The sequence below is a fragment of the Rhinoderma darwinii genome, chromosome 2, assembly GCF_050947455.1.
Source record: "Rhinoderma darwinii isolate aRhiDar2 chromosome 2, aRhiDar2.hap1, whole genome shotgun sequence".
Classification (NCBI taxonomy): Eukaryota; Metazoa; Chordata; class Amphibia; order Anura; family Rhinodermatidae; genus Rhinoderma; species Rhinoderma darwinii.
Genome location: NC_134688.1, coordinates 282,033,715 through 282,050,778, shown reverse-complemented (window position 1 = coordinate 282,050,778; position 17,064 = coordinate 282,033,715).

Below are 17,064 nucleotides of genomic sequence, written 5' to 3'. Positions count from 1 at the left end.
GAGCGGCAACCAGCAAGATGCTACCCTGGTAGTGCCCCCCACCTCACCTCTTGAACCCCACCTCAAGTTGCCTGACCGGTTCTCAGGGGACCGGAAAACTTTTTTCTCCTTTCGGGAGAGTTGTAGGCTCTATTTCCGTCTAAAGCCCCTCTACTCAGGTTCCGAGAGCCAGCGAGTGGGTATAATTATGTCCCGGCTCCAGGACGTGCCCCAAGAATGGGCCTTCTCCTTGGCTCCCGACGCCCCTGAACTTTCCTCTGTTGACCTTTTTTTTTCTGCTCTCGGGCTCATATATGAAGTGACTGACAAGACTGCCTTTGTCGAGAGTCAGCTGGTGACCTTATGTCAGGGTAAGAGACCCGTTGAGGAGTACTGTTCAGACTTTAGGAAGTGGTGTGTAGCTTCTCGGTGGAATGACTCTGCCTTGAGGTGCCAGTTTAGATTGGGTCTGTCGAACGCCCTGAAGGACCTGTTAGTTAGCTACCCCTCTTCTGACTCTCTAGATCAGGTTATGGCTTTAGCGGTACGACTTGACCGACGTCTCAGGGAACGACGACTTGAACGTTTTTGTGCCTTCTCCACTGGCTCCCCCATGATGGCTCCTGAAGTTCCGTTGCTTCGTTCTTCCACGGAGAACTCGGATGAACCAATGCAACTTGGGGCCTCCGTGTCTCCCCAACAACGTAGAGACTTCCACAGGAAGAATGGTCTCTGCTTCTACTGTGGGGAGAACAAGCATCAAGTGAACAACTGTCCTAGGCGTAAGAATAAGCAGCCGGAAGAACTTCTGCACCTAAGTGATCATCGGGGAGGTCACTTGGGCGCACAGGTATTTCCCGTAAATATGAAACCTAATAAGATCTTGCTTCCCTTTCAGGTCTCTTGGTGGTAGATCTGCTACCGGCAGTGCCGTCGTGGATTCAGGGTCTTCTGCTAATATTATGGCTGTGGAATTTGCTATGTCTCTAGCTATGCCATTGATTGATTTGCCTAAACCTGTTCCGGTAGTGGGTATCGACTCCACTCCTCTTGCTAATGGTTATTTTACGCAGCATACCCCTGTTTTTGAACTCCTTGTTGGCTCCATGCATTTGGAGCAGTGCTCTGTACTGGTTATACAGGGATTATCGTCCGATTTGGATTTAGGCCTTCCCTGGTTGCAGTTGCATAATCCCACGTTTAATTGGAATACTGGGGATCTTACCAAATGGGGTAATGAATGCATGACGTCATGTTTTTCTGTTAATTTTATTTCTCTCCTTGAGGAGGTGAACACTCTACCTGAGTTTATTCAGGACTTCGCTGATGTTTTTTCTAAAAAGGCCTCTGAAGCGTTACCTCCACATAGAGAATACGATTGCGAAATCAATTTGGTACCAGGAGCTAAGCTCCCTAAGGGTAGGATATTTAATCTCTCTTGTCCCGAACGTGAAGCCATGAGAGAGTATATCCAGGAATGCCTGGCCAAGGGTTACATTCGCCCCTCTACTTCGCCGGTAGGTGCTGGCTTCTTCTTCGTAGGGAAGAAGGATGGTGGTCTTAGGCCGTGCATTGATTACCGAAACTTGAATAAGGTCACTGTAAGGAACCAGTATCCCCTTCCTTTGATTCCTGATCTCTTCAATCAGGTTCAGGGGGCCCAATGGTTCTCTAAGTTTGATCTACGGGGGGCTTATAACCTTATCCGCATCAAGGAGGGGGATGAGTGGAAGACTGCGTTTAACACGCCCGAAGGTCATTTTGAATACCTCACCATGCCCTTTGGGTTGTGTAATGCTCCCGCGGTCTTCCAGAATTTCATAAATGAGATTTTAAGAGACTACCTGGGGGTATTTCTTGTAGTGTACCTTGATGACATCCTAGTGTTTTCCAAGGACTGGTCCTCCCACATTGAGCATGTCAGGAAGGTGCTCCAGGCCCTTCGGGAAAACAAGCTGTTTGCTAAAACCGAAAAATGTGTGTTTGGGGTGCAAGAGATACCATTTTTGGGTCAAATCCTCACTCCTCATGAATTCCGCATGGACCCTGCCAAGGTTCAGGCTGTGGCAGAATGGGTCCAACCTGCCATCCTGAAGGCGTTACAGTGTTTCCTGGGGTTTGCTAATTATTACAGGAGATTTATTGCTAACTTCTCGGTCATCGCTAAGCCTCTTACAGATCTCACGCGCAAAGGTGCTGATCTCCTCCATTGGCCTCCAGAGGCGGTCCAGGCTTTTGAGATCCTTAAGAAGTGCTTTATCTCGGCCCCAGTGCTGATTCAGCCTAACCAAATGGAGCCATTTATCGTGGAGGTTCACGCCTCCGAGATGGGAGTGGGTGCTGTCTTGTCCCAGGGTACCAGGTCCCTCACCCATCTCCGTCCCTGTGCCTACTTCTCCAGGAAGTTTTCACCCACTGAGAGTAACTACGACATTGGCAACCACAAACTCTTAGCCATTAAATGGGCATTTGAAGAGTGGCGCCACTTACTGGAGGGGGTTAGGCACCAGGTTACGGTCCTTACCGACCACAAGAATCTGGTTTTCCTAGAATCTGCACGGAGGCTAAACCCGAGACAAGCTCGATGGGCGTTACTTTTTACTAGATTCAACATTTTGGTCACCTATAGGGCTGGGTTTAAAAATATTAAGGCTGATGCACTGTCGCGTAGCTTCATGGCCAGCACTCCTTCGGAGGAAGATCCTGCTTGTGTTTTGCCCCCAGGTATAATCATTTCCTCTGTTGATTCTGACTTAGTCTCCGAAATTGCGGCTGATCAAGGTTCAGCTCCCGGGAACCTTCCTGAGAACAAGCTGTTTGTTCCCCTGCAATTCTAGCTAAGGGTACTCAGGGAAAATCATGACTCTGGACTATCTGGCCATCCAGGCATCCTGGGTACCAAGCACCTCATTGCCAGAGACTATTGGTGGCCTGGGTTGCTTAAAGACGTTAAGGCCTACGTCGCCGCTTGTGAAATTTGTGCTAGGTCAAAGACTCCCAGGTCCCGACCAGCGGGTTTACTATGTTCTTTGCCCATTCCCCAGAGACCTTGGACCCATATCTCCATGGATTTTATCACGATCTGCCTCCATCTCAAGGCAAGTCGGTGGTATGGGTGGTAGTGGACCGCTTCAGTAAGATGTGCCACTTTGTGCCCCTCAAGAAACTACCCAATGCTAAGACGTTGGCTACCTTATTTATCAAACACATCCTGCGTCTCCATGGGGTTCCTGTCAATATTGTTTCTGACAGAGGGGTACAATTTGTTTCATTGTTTTGGAGAGCCTTCTGTAAAAAGTTGGAGATTGATCTGTCCTTCTCCTCGGCCTTCCATCCTGAAACTAATGGCCAAACTGAGAGGACTAATCAGTCTCTAGAACAATATTTAAGGTGTTTTATCTCTGACTGTCAATATGATTGGGTCTCCTTCATTTCCCTCACTGAATTTTCCCTTAATAACCGGGTCAGTAACTCGTCAGGGGTCTCCCCCTTTTTCTGTAATTTTGGGTTCAATCCACGGTTCTCCTCCGTTTCTCCTGGTGGTTCCAACAATCCTGAGGTAGATGTCGTTAATCGGGAACTGTGCACAGTCTGGGCCTGGTTCAGAAGAACCTAGAGGCGTCCCAGAGCATACAAAAGACCCAGGCAGATAGAAGACGTTCTTCTAACCCCTTGTTTGCGGTCGGGGATCTGGTGTGGCTGTCTTAAAAAAATTTGCGCCTTAAAGTCCCGTCCAAAAAATTTGCTCCCAGGTATATAGGGCCGTACAAGGTCATTGAAGTCCTTAACCCTGTCTCCTTCCGACTGGAGTTACCCCCGTCTTTTCGAATACACGATGTGTTTCATGCCTCCCTCCTGAAATGCTGCTCCCCGTCCTTGGCTCCCTCGAGGATACCTCCGGTTCCTGTTCTCACCCCTGAAGGGGTAGAATTCGAGGTGGCCAAGATTGAGGACAGCAGGATGGTCCAAGGCTCTCTCCAGTACCTGGTCCATTGGAGAGGATACGGGCCTGAGGAGAGGACATGGGTACCCGCCCGGGATGTTCACGCTGCAGTATTGCTCAGGAGGTTCCATCTTCGGTTCCCCTATAAGCCAGGTCCACCTAGAAAGTGTCCAGTGGCCCCTCATAAAAGGGGGGTAGTGTAAAGGATCTGCCTGACGCAGCTTCTGTGTCGACGCCCGTGGTTACTCACTCTGCACCTGCTCCCAAGTCTGGTCGAGTGACCCCTTCTTCCACCAATCTGTCGGGGAGGCTGAGGAGTGGGAGAGCCTATCACAGCCTGGCCAGACGGAGCTAGCTCCCGCCCTCTGTCTATTTATACCTTCACTTCCTGCTCCTCCTTTGCCTGTGATTCTTTCAGTCTGTTTCCTGGCTCAGCTGCTGCTGCTTGCTACTTGTCTTCTGCTTCATATTGACCCTGGCTTGACTGACTATTCTCCTGCTCTGCGTTATGTACCTCGTCCACTCCTGGTTTGACTCGGCTCGTTCACTATTCTCCTGCTCTGCGTTTTGTACCTCGTCCACTCTTGGTTTGACTCGGCTCGTTCACTATTCTTGTTGCTCACGGGGTTGCCGTGGGCAACAGCCCCAATTCCCTTCGCTTCTGTGTACCCTTGTCTGTTTGTCTGTCGCGCACTTAGTGAGCGTAGGGACCGTCGTCCAGTAGTACGCCGTCGCTTAGGACGGGCCGTTGCAAGTAGGCAGGGACTGAGTGGCGGGTAGATTAGGGCTCACCTGTCTGTCTCCCTACCCCGCTATTACAACCCCTTTAAGTAGCTGTGGTCATGTAATCAAATCAATGGAAGTGGAATGTACTGAAAAGTAAATTTTTTGTGCTATATTATTCAGGCCTGAATATCAGAAAGCTCTACTTCCCATTAAATAACAAATATTTTTGTAAAAAAAAAAAATTGCCATGGGCGAAATTTTCTTTGTTTTTTTTTTGTCTAAAGTTTTCCATAATCAAAAAATAGATGTAGGCCAAAATGTCTATTTCTTCCATAAATAATATCTACAAGAAGAACTATACTACTTAGTAGATAATAAAATATCAAATTCTTTATTAATCTTTTTCTTTTTTTTTTTTAAAAAGACAAACATTAGGTACTTCATAAGAAATGTAAACACATTCTGCATGGTATCATAAATGGTACAATCACTAAGTTAGGCCTCATGCACACGACCGTAGCCATGTGCACAGCTGTGATTTTCGGGTCGGCCGGATGCAGAGTGTCACCCACGAGCCGCCCGCTGTGCACATGACCGCGTCCATTATTTTCTATGAGCCTGGACCGCAGAACAGGGCCGTAATAAGGCATGCCCGTTCTTTCTGCGGTCCAGGCTCCTGGGCCATGCACGGACCGTGGAAACCACGGACATGTGCATGGGCCCATAGAAATGAATGGGGCCGCAATTCTCCCGTGGATTTTTGGGGGAATTGCGGCCGCAAAAGCACGTTCGTGTGCATGGGGCCTTAGTAATGCATTGTAAAGTACATATGGTAAGCAGTGCTAATACAATAATGTATAAAGTTAATACAGTGAATGGCAGTTTACATAGATACAAGGTCACATACATATTCATATAACTAATACAAATATGATATAGACCACAGTGCCTGAACCCAACCAGCAATGTACTAGGTCAGAATAAGTAAGTAAAGTCTGTTATCCATAGTAATCAAGTGCTCTAGTCACACATCATGCAGTGCCACAACGTTCTGCATTCCGCCTTCATGCTTCCTTAGAGGGTCATAAATAAGCTTAATAATTCAAGGCAGCATGAGAAAGCATGGTTTACCCCAGAGATTTAATGTTTAAAAGTTGGAGCCTTGTTCACACAGTTCAGATTTGCTGCAGATTTTGCATGTATTTTTTAATTCAAAACTAGGAAAGGATCCTTAGCAGAAGAAAAATATAAACGGAAGGTCTAATGGCATGCCCAAACGTGGCGGAGTTCTTCCGCCACTGTCCTCATCAATGCCGGACAGAATCTGCGTTGCAGATTCTGTTGCGGCTTTGCCTAAAATGGCCATTAAATTGATGCGGACTAGCCGTTGCGTATTGAGGGGAAGAGGGCTTCCCTTCTCTCTATCAGTGCAGGATAGAGAGAAGGGACATCCCTTTCCCTAGTAAAAGTAAAAAGAAATTCATACTTACTCGGCCGTTGTCTTGGTGATGCGTCCCTCTTTCGCCATCCAGCCCGACCTCCCTGAATGATGCGGCAGTCCATGTGACCGCTGCAGCCGTCACTTGGACTGAAACGTCATCACGGGAGGCCGGGCTTGAGGAAGAAGCAGGGAGTTCTCGGTAAGTATGAACTTCTATTTTTTTTAATGGGTTAATGTATATTGTGATCGGAAGTCACTGCCCAGGGTGCTGAAACAGTTACTGCCGATCACTTAACTCTTTCAGCACCCTGGACAGTGACTATTTACTGACGTCGCCTAGCAACGGGTGCACACACGTAGCCACCCGTAATTACGGGAGCCCCATTGACTTCCTCAGTCTGGCTGTAGACCTAGAAATGGTCTAGCCAGAATGAAGAAATGTCATGTTCGCAAAACCAGGACTTCATTGCGGAATTTTGACTCTCCATTGAAGTCAATGGAGAAATTCCGCAATGAGTCCGCAACAAGTCCGCTACACGTCCGCAACAACCAGTGCATGCTGCGGACACCAAATTCCGCACCGCAGCCTATGCTTCGCAGCGGAATTGTCCGCAACGTGTAAACGAACCCTACTAAAAAGCTGTGGAAAGCAATGGAGAAACGTGTACGCTGCGGATTTCCGCTGCGGACTGTCCGCAGCGGAATTCCAGAGCAATTCCGCCACGTCTGGTCATGCCCTTATAGGTCTGCTTTACTGCATTCAGTACTGGTTTGGCTTAAAAAAATGCATGCCAAATCTGCACTGTGTGAACAAGCCTTTATAGGGTATGTTCAGAAATTGAGGATTCAGCACGAAAAATCCACAACAATTTAGATTACAATACATGTAGATGGGGTTTTCAAACCCCCCTCCGCATGTAGCTAAAAAAAAAAATCAGGGCTGAAATCAGGTCATGCTGCGGACTTTCACTGAGAATTTCACACTTTGGAATGTAAAAGTTGAAATCCGTAGCAAATCTAAGACAAATTCCGCATGTAACTGCTGATTTGCGACAAAATCCACTGCAATTTTCTTCCACGGCGCCTGGGCTTACCCTTAGGAAGTTTCTAATTAAAAAGAAGCGCATTCTGCCACGGACACCCTGACGGAACCCATTAATGTCAATGGGTTCCATTGGCTGTTGGTGATCTTCATCGTATAGCTAAACTGGCGCTTCCGGTTTTTCCACTGTGCAGCGCTTCTGACGTAGCAGAATAACGGAAAGCCAAACACTTTATGCTGGGTTCCCACGTAAAGCAAACGCTGCGGAATTTCCGCAATGGAATTATGTGCCGAAATTCCACAGCATTTACAGTTGCAGCAAAGTGAACAAGATTTAGAAAATCTCATGCCCACGCTGCGGGAAAAAACCCCAAAAAATTGTGCGGATTGTGTTCAAGGGTGCGACAAACCTGTTGCTGAATTTATGCTCCCCATTGAAGTCTATGGGCCAAATAGGCAGCATGTCAATTTATTTAAACCAAAAAAGGAATACCTATAAATTCAAGGTCATATATCAATGAGTATAGTTGCATATATGGGATCCCATGCATAGAAACACCAAAAAGTTATCTCTACATGCTATAATAAGACCAAATCATACGTATCTTTGAAAAATACAAAATAACTTTATTGAAGACAAACAACACAGTTGATCAAGACACTTTAAAAATTACCACCCATAAAAACAATGTACAGACAGTACAAAGAGAATAGACAGTGTTGAATATAGGGCAGGGCAAACAATGGTAGTATAATGCATACTATATCATAGACTATAAAGTATGTATCATGAGTATAAATATACTGATATCAATCATCACAGCAAATGCCTATAGTATGACCACAAAGAATGTAAGATAACAGTCATGGAAAAGAAAAATCACTAAGACCTCAAGATACGCATACCAAAAACCCACGATGAGCCATTCCACTGCCACAACACTGTCAGAACACCCCAACGCGCGTTTCGCACCTGGCTTCATCAGGGGGTGCTGGAAGAGTGTGACCAGAGGACTGTCCGCAGCGGTATTCCAGAGCAATTCCGCCACATCTGGTCATGCCCTTAAGCTACCATCGCCGGCCTGCTACACGATAGCGGCCGGCGATGGTCACTATGGCAACCGGACGCCTAACAATGGCGTCCGGCTATGCCATCGATGGAAGCCTAGTGGGTCCCGACAAAGTCAGGACCCACTATGCTTGCTGTCAGTGAGTAGCTGACAGCTCTAATACACTGCACTACGCATGTAGTGCAGTGTATTAGAATAGCGATCAGGACCTCGTACCCTCAAGTCCCCTAGTGGGACAAAGTAATAAAGTTTAAAAAAAAGTTACAAAAAGATGTGTAAAAATAAGAAAATAAAAGTTTTAAAAGTAATAAAAGTAAAAATCCCCCTTTTTCCCTTATCAGTCCTTTATTATTAATAAAAACAGATAAATAAACAAATAAACTATACATAATTGGGATCGCCACGTCCGTAACGGCCTGAACTACAAAATTATTTCATTATTTATCCCGCGCGGTGAACGCCGTAAAAGAAAATCATAATAAACCGTACTACAATCACAATTGTTTGGTCACTTCACCTCCCAAAAAATGGAATAAAAAGAGATCAAGAGGTCGCATGTACCTAAAAATGGTAATGATCGAAACTACAGTTCGTTACGCAAAAAATAAGTCCTCGCACGGCTTTCTTGATGGAAAAATAAAAAAGTTATGGCGCTTAGAATAAGGTAACACAAAAAGTATTTTTATTGTGAAAACGCATAAAAAAATTACAAACACCTGCTATCGCCGTAATCGTATCGCCCTGCAGAATAAAGTGAATATGCCATTTATAGCGCACGGTGAACGCTGTACGAAAAAATGTGAATAAAAAAACAATAGTAGAATTGCTGTTTTTTAGTCACCACGCCACTTAAAAATAGAATAAAAACTGATCAAAAAGCTGTATGCACCCCATGAAAACAGCAATGAATTCCTCAAGGGGTCTAGTTTCCAAAAAGGCGTCACTTTTGGGGGGTTTCCACTGTTTTGGCACCACAAGATCTCTTCAAACCGGACATGGTGCCTAATAAAAAAGAGGCCTCAAAATCTACTAGGTGCTCCTTTGCTTCGGAGACCGGTGCTTCAGTCCATTACCGCACTAGGGCCACATGTGGGATATTTCTCAAAACTGCAGAATCTGGGCTATAAATATTAAGTTGCGTTTCTTGGGTAAAACCTTTTGTGTTATAGAAAAAAATGGTATAAAAAGGATTTTCTGACAAAAATAAATGAATTCCTTGAGGAGTGTAGTTTCCAAAATGGGGTCACTTCTGGTGGGTTTCCATTGCTTTGATACCTCTGGTGCTCTGCAAATGCGACATGGCACCCGAAAACCAATCCAGCAAAATCTGGACTCCAAAGACGACACAGCGCTCCTTCCCTTCTGAGGCCTCCCATGGGCCCAAACGGCAGTTTATCGCCACAAATGGGGTATTGCTGCACTGAGGAGAAATTGGGCAACAAAATGGGGTATTTTGTTCCCTGTGAAAATAAGACATTTTGATGAAAAATGACATCTTATTGGAAAAAAATGAAATTTTTTTAGCCCAATTCAAATACGTGCTGTGTAAAAACTGTGGGGTCAAAATGGTAACAACAACCATAAATTAATTCCTTGAGGGGTGTAGTTTCCGAAATGGGGTCACTTTTGGGGGATTCCTACTGTTTTGGCACCTCAACACCTCTTCAAACCTGGCATGCTGCCTTAAATATATTCTAATAAAAAAGAGGGCTCAAAATGCACTAGGTCCTTCTTTGATTCTGGGGCTTGTGTTTCAGTCCACGAGCACACTAGAGCCACATGTTGGACATTTCTAAAAACTGCAGAATCTGGACAATACATATTTAGTAGTGTTCCTCTGGTAAAACCTTCTGTGTTACAGAAAAAAATTGAATACAATTGAAATTCAGCAAGAAAAATTAAATTGGCAAATCTCACCTTACTTTGCTTTAATTTCTGTGAAATGCCTGAAGGGTTAAATAAACTTTCCAAATGCTGTTTTGAACACTTTGAGGGGTCTAGTTTTCAAAATGGGGTGTTTTATGGGGTTTTCTAATACTTAGGCCCCTCAAAGCCACTTCGGAACCGAACAGGTACCTTAAATAAAATGCTTTTGAAATTTTCTTAAAAATATGAGAAATTGCTGTTTATGTTCTAAGCCATGTAACGTCCAAAAAAAAATAAAAGAACGTTCAAAAAGCGATGCCTATCTAAAGTAGACATATGGGAAATGTGAACTACTAACTATTTTGTGTGGTATAACCATCTGTTTTACAAGCAGGTGCATTTAAATTCTGAAAAATGCTATTTTTTTATACATTTTCTCTCAATTTTGCAATTTTTTACCAATAAACACTGAATATATCGTCCAAATTTTGCCACTAACATAAAGCCCAATGTGTCACGAGAAACCAATCTCAGAATCGTTTGGATAGGTTTAAGAATTCCGACGTTATTACCACATAAAGTGAAATATGTCAGATTTGAAAAATGGGCTCTGAGCCTTAAGGCCCAAACTAGGCTGCGTCCTTAAGGGGTTAATTACCGGCTCACCCATGCAAGACGGTATGTGGAGTGTGCCTTTGGGATTCTGAGCAGCAAATGGCGGCTATCCCAGAGTTCTCTTCAAATGGATCCACAGAACATGATGCTGGTTATCCATGCCAGTGTCATTCTGCACAATTTCTGATGGATTCATGAGTCTGCGCAAGACAGTTACCTGGAGCAGTTTCCTACCACTTCTTCCATCCCTGTGGACAACTCCGTGCATGGAAGACCTGGTGTAGCTGGACTGTTGACTTGGGAATTCTATGCGGACTACCTTGCTGGGGCGATATCTTGGCAGATGGATGCAATCCACGGCGGTAGATAGTTGGATTTGGACAGTTGTCTTTCCAGTATTGGTTCTGGACTGCTGCTTTTCTTAGCTAGTTAGTTGTTCATGATTTTAGTTATTAGTTAGGAATTTGCAAGAGAATGATGACCCTTGACGTGGATTGCGAGCTTATGTATTTCTGCAGAAATAACTTTTTTGTTAACATTTTTTTATTTTTTTTTCATTTTTTGTAAACATTATTCCCATTTTTTTTTTTTTAAACCAAAGGTATTGTGTGCAGAAATACAAATACCTCATTATATATACACTATGTGCATTTCAGACTAAAGTTTAGTGAAGTAGAAATTAAGAAAATATGTGGTTCGTAATGAAACCTGCACATAAAAAGAAACAGTGCAAAACAAGAGCTGATAAAATAAACAGTAAAGAAATTGCAAAAACTCTAAAAGTTCAACTGAAAAAAAAAATAGTCTGTTCTGTGTGTGGTGTAATAATTCATGACTGCATACATCCTACATCCATCACACATACCCATACATTCTAGATACATCACACATACCCATACATTCTAGATACATTACACATACCCATACATCACACATATCCATACATTCTAGATACGTCACACATATCCATACATTCCACATACGTCAGACATATCCATACATTCCACATACATCACACATACCCATACATTCTACCTACATCACAAATACCCAAACATTCTACATATATCACACATACCCATACATTCTACATACAACACATATACCCAAACATTCCACATACAGCACACATACCCATACATTCCGCATCTACATCACACGGTCCTGGATGGACAAAACCAGCTGCTCCACTTATGCTTTGGTCAGAGCCATGATTTCATGTTGCCTGTGAATTGCTGTTGTTTCTGGCTTGTGGCATGCACTTGGGTAATCCCCTGGCGTCGCACAGTAACACTTCCGCAATTACGTACGGCAACGGATCCAACTCCATTGCCGTCCGCAATTGCGGAAGGGCCCGTAGACTTCTACAGTCATGTGCATGAGGCCTTACAGAGTGAAAAAAGTTGTTGTAAAATCCCTTAAGAAAAATTATCACTTTTGGATTTCATTTTCATGGCCATTATGGTAAAAACGGTATGTTAACTTTATTCTGCGGCTCAATATGATTACAGTGATATTAAATTTATATAGATTTTTTTTTAAATGTTTTACAAGGAAAAAACTAATTGCTAAAATAAAACATTTTTTTGTGTCGCCATATTATAGAGCCATAACTTTTTTATTTTTCTGTCAATTAAGTGGTGTGAGGGCTAATATTTTGCGCGGCAAGCTGTCGTTTATTTTTTTCTCATATTGGGGACTTCTTGATCACTTATTCGATTTTCTGTGGAAGGCGACGTGACTTAAAAACAGCGATTCTGGCGCTTAAATGTTATTTTTTTTACTTCGTTTTACAGGTTAAATAATGTTTTATTGTAATAGTTTGTAATTTTACTGATGCGGCTATACCAGTTTTGTTATTTTTCTTTTTTACATAGCTTTTTGGTGGAAATGTTTAAAATGTTTTCGTTTTTTTAACTTATAATATTTTTTTTATATCTATTCTAACAACTTGGTGCAAGCTAGATCGCTATCTCTGGGGTAGGATGGTTTGCAAACTTGAACATTTTTACTCCAACACAATGTATATATTTGGTGGTTGTCGGCAAAGGGTTAAATGTATTTCCCAGGATTTAAATTTGATTGCTTATCCTCTGGATATGTTATCAATAGTTGATTGCTCGGTTTTTGAGGTGCAGTACCATGCACAGACATCTATAGAGATGAGCCACTGTGCCTATGTACACAACAAATGGTATGTGGCGCATTTATTCTGCTTATTTGCTGTGGTCCTTATTCAGATCCTTGCCAATCAAATATTAATGTCTTCTCCTAAGTATAGGGGTGCACAGCTTGTTTTGCTCTTCTTTAACCCCTTCCTGACCACCCCACGTAGATTAACGGGCTGCAGCACTGGTCCTTGGGCCTGCAGTCCATTAATCTATGTGTGCTCCTAACAGAGCACACAGGCGCTCCCCACAGCCCGGCATCTCCCAGTACGGGGTGCTACTAGCAGCCTTAGTACTGGTGGAAAACATCGGGTCGGATCACAGCGGTGATCCGAACTGATTAACCCCTTAAATGCGGCAGTCATTAGCGATCGCCGCATTTAAGTTGTTACAACAATATCGACATCGCACTATGCGATTGCGGGGGCCGATTGTTGCTATGGCAACCGGAAGCCTAACAAAGGCTTCCGGTCTGCCATCTATGGAAGGCGGTCCAGAGGCAGGACCTAATATGCCCCATGTCAGTGTAAAACTGAAAGGCATAATACCCTGCAATACAAAAGTATTGCAGGGTATTAGAACAACGATCCAACAATTGGATCTTCAAGTCCTTAGTGGGACTAAAAAATAAATAAAAGTTAAAAAAAGTTTCAAAAAAATTTACAAAAGTAAAAAAGTAACATTTCAAAATAATAACATTTTAAAAATCGCCCTTTTTCCCTTATAAGGTCCTTTATTATTAGAAAAAAAATAAAAAAGTAAATAAACTATGCATAATTGGTATCGCCGCATCCGTAACGACCTGAACTATAAAAATATAATGTAATTTATCCCGCCCAAGACCGGCATAAAAAAAAACGATATCAGAATCGATATTTTTTTTCACTCTAGCTCCCAAAAAATTGAATAAATAGGGATCAAAATGTCGCATGTACTCAAAAATGGTAGCAATAAAAACTACAGTTTGTTCCGCAAAAAACAATCCCTCACACGGCTTTTTTGATGGAAAAAGAAAAAAGTTGTGGCTCTTAGAATATGGCGACACAAAAACAAAAGAATTTTTTTAAAACCGTGATTTTATCGTGCAAACACTGTAAAACATAAAAAACCTATATACATATGGTATCATCGTACTCGCATCGATCCGCAGAATAAATGAAATATGTAATTTATAGTGCATGGTGAATGCCGTAAAAAGAAAGAATAAAAAACAATAGAAGTTTTCATGCCTAATTCCACTAAATTCAGCAAAAAACCTATGGGATCAAAATGCTCACTATACCCCTAGATAAATTATTTTTAGGGCTGTAGTTTCCCAAATGGGGTCACTTCTGGGGGATGTTCACTGATTTGGTCCCGCAGGGGCTTTGCAATTGTAACCACCGAAAACCAATCCAGCAAACTTGAGCTCCAAAAGCCAAATAGCACTCCTTCCCTTCTGAGCCCTGCCGTGTGCCTAAACAGCCGTTTATTACCACATATGGGGTAATGCCGTAGTCAGGAGAAATTGCTTTACAAATCTTGGGGTGCTTTTTCTTCTATATTCCTTGTAAAAATTGATAATTTCTAAGTTTTATTGGAAAAAATTTAGATTTTAATTTTTACGGACGAATTCCACTAAATTATGCAAAAAAAACCTGTGGGGTTAAAATGCTCTATACCCCTTAAAAATTCCTTGAGGGGTGTAGTTTGCCAAATGGTGTCTTTTTGGGAGTGTTTCCACTATTTTGGCCCCACAAGACCTCTTCAAACCTGACATGGTGCCTAAAATATATTGTAATAAAAAGGAGGCCCCAAAATCCTCTAGGTGCTCCTTTGCTTCGGAGGCCTGTGCTTTAGTACATTACCACACTAGAGCCACATGTGGGATATTTCTAAAAACTGCAGAATCTGGGCAATAAATATTGATTTGCGTTTCTCTGGTAAAACCTTTTGTGTTACAGATTTTTTTTTATTAAAATTGATTTTCTGACAAAAAAAAAGAAAATTTGTAAATTTCCCATCTACTTTGCCTTAATTCCTGTAAAGCACCTAAAGGGTTAAGAAACTTTCTAAATGCTGTTTTGAAAACTTTGAGGAGTGCAGTTTTTAAAATTGGGTGACTTATGGGGGTTTCTAATATATAAACTGAACTGGTACCAATGAAAATAGGTTTTGGAAATTTTCTTGAAAATGTGTGAAATTGCTGCTAAAGTTCTAGGAGATGGGTGCCTGTACCTAGATCAGGGATAGATGGAGGCACAAAGGATAATGATTATTAGTGTGTAAGACAGAGAGGGAGCTGGCTGCCTGTTACTTGTAATTAGAGAAGGACCTGTGAAAATAGAGGGGCGTGGCTCAGTATGTAAATAGCTGAGATGCTTTGGAGGAAGGGGGGGTGAATGCAACTGTCTCCTCAGATGCAGCAGGGGATCATGGGTATGGTGGGTTACAAGACAGGAAACAGACAGCAAAGGATGTAAACAGACAGCAAGGGAGTAAACAAACAGAAAGAGCAGCAGTGACAATGGAGATCAAAAAGAAACTGGTTAGAAGTTTAATAGGGGGTCAGGAAAAAGAAAGAGAAAATCCAGCGTTGTGTTTGATTAAAAAGGAAAATTGTTCCCAATTTTATTGAAAAAATGGTTAAAAGTTACACGGAGACGCAGTCACAAGGTGTATATATAGCGGGCTGGATGACCTTGCCCTACGCGTTTCGAGCAAGCGTGTTGCTCTTAATCATGGCAAAAAGAATATGAGTGCCCCCAATGCTGTGTCTGCTTTATATACAAAGCAAACTACTATTCCAGAGTCAGCATAGGCTGACATTGATTGATAATTAATTCCGCAGGTGGAAACTTTAACCCATGTAGTGAACATGGGTGGAGTGTGTTTTCGTTACTTTGTATAACATGGTAAATTGGCTCTGAGTATCAGCGATCCACTGGTTGGTTTTTTACAAAACCAGAGCACTAATATAATGCTCTGGTTTTTCAGATCGTATTTGTTGAACCTTGGATCGTTTGATATTGATTTTATTATGAGTACTGGCCAGAAATACAAATTGAGATAGTCAGCGAACAGAAAATAGACTCAGCATAAAAGGGGCAAACATATATTAAACATTCCAAATATATAACAAGCGAAATAAGAATAAAAGTAAAAATGAATACAGATATAAAAAGACATTTACAGATCATGATCTAGTAATCTAGCTTCTAATATATCTGAATCACATTAGGATATAAACAAAAACAACGAGACATCTGCTTGTATATAATATTTAAACAGAACATTGTATTGGCATATGTGGTTTGAATAAAAAGAATGAGGGAAGAAAGAAATTTCCCTGCCACTATGACCCATTAGACTTGAAATTGAAAATTTAGTACATATGTATATATCCAAGGTATAGGAATTACATTTCTCTCGAGAACATTTGTATATTGTATATAAAAAATCAAACATGCATGGTTTCGTATGGATCAAGATGTCCTATCAATGTATCTTACTATAATTGTAGGCTAAGAATCGCGAAAGATCTTTTAATAGCGGACTAAAGCATACTTTGAATGTAAGTATGTATGATTCACAACATTCCCCATGTTTTCATTATTGTTATTTTTATTTTGAATGTGGAGACTAAAACTAGTTTTCGAATACACAGGGCTGATGTCTATTACAAAAAAAAAAAAAACAACATTTAAAAAAAATAAAAAAATAAAAAAACGAAAAAAAAAAAAAAAAAACAATTTAAAAAAACAAAAAAAAAAACGTAATATCGTCATATCGTGACACTCTTCAATCAGAGCCACCCAATGGCATGACCTAGCCTCAACCAGCACAAAAAAAAAACAGTCCGACAACCGCCTCATGTGAACGGTGAGTACAATTCCACTGTACATTTTTGTATTGCATTTGGGTTTTATGGATTTGTAATAGAACTAGATGTTATAAGTATTTTGGAAACATAAAGTGTGTGTATACAAGGATTCTTCTAGTACAAAGTTTACAATATCGAGACTAATATGTATTTAAAGTGCATCTGGATGAATAGCTTGAATCCTCGGGCTATGTTAGACAATTGTTAAAGGAATGTCCTGGGAAATAGGTGAACTGGATAATAAATTCGTTATGTCCCATAATCCTGGGATTATTCTACAAATTTTCTGGGCATTGATATATATATTTTATTTATAAGATCTTTAATCTATATCCTAATCCTAGTAGCAAAA